The 2500-nt window shown below is 41.4% G+C and overlaps 1 protein-coding gene across 1 annotated transcript in view; it reads left to right on the forward strand.

The window, feature by feature from the left end:
- Positions 1-2479: 2479 nt before the first annotated feature.
- The window catches only part of LOC138371089 (mucin-2-like), a 56323-nt gene continuing 56302 nt past the window's right edge, over positions 2480-2500 (forward strand). Inside the window, exon 1 of the mRNA XM_069335753.1 lies at positions 2480-2500. This exon is cut by the window's right edge and continues 119 nt beyond it. The gene's annotated coding sequence lies outside the window, so the exon portion shown is untranslated.

Here is a 2500-nt window from a genome sequence, read left to right on the forward strand (position 1 = left end):
GAGACGTTAGAGCATGAATAGAAGTGATAATTATATAATTGTTTATAGAACTATGGAGATTCGTTTAACGTGTGAGATCCCAAACTCTCCTGATGGGATTTTGTCACTATGATTCGTCAATTTACAAGTTACACTTGAAGGGCAAATTTGTGTTTTCGTAAGTAATCTATTTTGTAATTGTCTTTCTGAAATGGTGGAGATTTTTCATCACGTAGATGTAAGTAGTTGGCGTCAGTGCGTAATCTACGTTTAAGCACTGCGTATATCCAAAGGTCATCTCGATGCACATTTGCCCGTGTGTAGCGTTCTTTACGCTCACGTTCGTTAGAAACGTTAGGGTTCGAGGCTCGAGTTTCTGGTATTGTTTAGGCCCTTGATGATGGAGGTATTCTTTGATTGGGAGGGTGTAGGAGGCCTTGGAGTGGGAGGTACCTTCTGTAGTTTTGTATATCTCCCTCCCACCAAGGTCCTCATCTCTCTCTCTAACTCTCTCTCTCTCTCTCTCTCTCTCTCCTCTCTCTCTCTCTCTCTCTCTCTCTCTCTCTCTCTCTCTCTCTCTCCTCGCTCTCTCTCTCTCTCTCCCTCTCTTTCTTCTCTCTCTCTCTCTCTCTCTCTCTCTCTCTCTCTCTCTCTCTCTCTCTCTCTCTCTCTCTCTCTCTCTCTCTCTCTCTCTCTCTCTCTCTAACTCTCTCTCTCTCTCTCTCTCTCCTACATATTTTATTCTCTGATGGCTCCCCCATTACAGTAAGCTCTCACCTCTGTCCCTGACGTGGTGTGGGTACGGCGGCTTTCTCCCTCCCTTATCTCCCCCCCATTTGTCCCTGGCCCCTTGCCCCTCCTCCCCATCTGTCCCTGGCACCTTGCCTCTCCAGCATCCCATAACGTGCCATCCATCTTCACCTCGATTTCTATTCATGATTACCTTTTCCTTCCTCTCCTAAGGCGCTGTCATTTTCCTCACTAACCTTCTTACTTTTCCCCAGCTTCCTTCCCACCCTTCCAAGTACCGTCCGAGGCCTTTCACACAGTCTTCCTGTCCCTCTTCCTGTCTTCGTTTCTTCCCTTCTGTGACATCTTTACCCCTTAAAAATCTCTTGAACATCTCTTCCCCTAAGCATCTCTACCTTTGAGCATCCTCCAAAACATATTCCCTCTAGACATCCCCCCAAACATCTCACCCTTTTGACATCTCTTTCTCGTTAACATCTCCCTTAAACATCTGTCCTTTTCCCCCTATACATCACCATCCCTTTAATCATTCTCCCCCCCCCCCGGCCCTCTACATCTCCTTAACAATCATTCCTGTCACCAGTATACCCTTCAATTCCTATCTATTCTTAACAGGAGTCTCCTCAATCCCCCTTCATCTTCAATTCAATAAACATGATCCGATCTCTTCCCTCTCTTCTCTCCATTTCAGACTTTGTTACAGATTTAGCTTTCTGTGTATTTTAGCAGCATCTGTGCTAGCCGCTTAACTGGTTGCAGTGAGGAGATATGGAGAGATGAGAGATTGTGAGGAAAGCTGAGAGACGTGGAGAGAGCTGAGAGACCGTGGGAAGAGTTGGGACACCGTGGGAATATCTGGTGGATCGTGGGAAGAGCTGGGAAGCCTCTGAGACGAGCCCAAATTCCTTCGTAATTCAATGCAATCTTACTGGCTTAGCGCCTTCACCTGATATTTACCCAATCATTCTTGCAACTGGTCGTAAGGACATAAGCATTAGTCAAATGACATAAAGCCTATAGGGACCTATACAAAGCAGCTCGTATTTACATCCACCCAAACTCATTCATATGTTTGTCTAACCTACGCTTGAAACAAGGCAGTGGTCTATCATGGTACCCAGTAATCTGTTCCATAAATCAACATTCCTCTTTCCAAACTAGTATTTACCCAGGTCTTTCCTAAATCTAAACTCTTTGAAATTTTTATCAAATTTTTCGAGTTGCATTTTGTTTATATATATATATATATATATATATATATATATATATATATATATATATATATATATATATATATATATATTATATATATATATATATATATATATAGGGAGTACCACCTCTAGCTGGAAGAAGGGGGACCCATATATATATATATATATATATATATAATATATATATATATATATATATATATAATATATATATATATATATATATATCTATATATCTATATATATATATATATATATATATATATATATATATATATATATATATATAATATTATTAGGTCTTATTGCGTCTTTTAATACAAATGTTTTCCCCTTACAGCAGCAGATTTTGATATGAGCTTCTCTGCACGTTTCTCTGCTCTGCAGACCTGAATGTGGTTCCTAGCACGCATCTCTCTCTCTCTCTCTCTCTCTCTCTCTCTCTCTCTCTCTCTCTCTCTCTCCATCATCAGCAGCAGCAGACAACATGAGCGTGACTTCTAACACTTGTCTGTGGTCTCCCTCCTGCAGCAGAGCCTGGGGGTGGACTCAACGGT

The sequence above is a fragment of the Procambarus clarkii genome, chromosome 34, assembly GCF_040958095.1.
Source record: "Procambarus clarkii isolate CNS0578487 chromosome 34, FALCON_Pclarkii_2.0, whole genome shotgun sequence".
NCBI classification, from domain to species: Eukaryota; Metazoa; Arthropoda; class Malacostraca; order Decapoda; family Cambaridae; genus Procambarus; species Procambarus clarkii.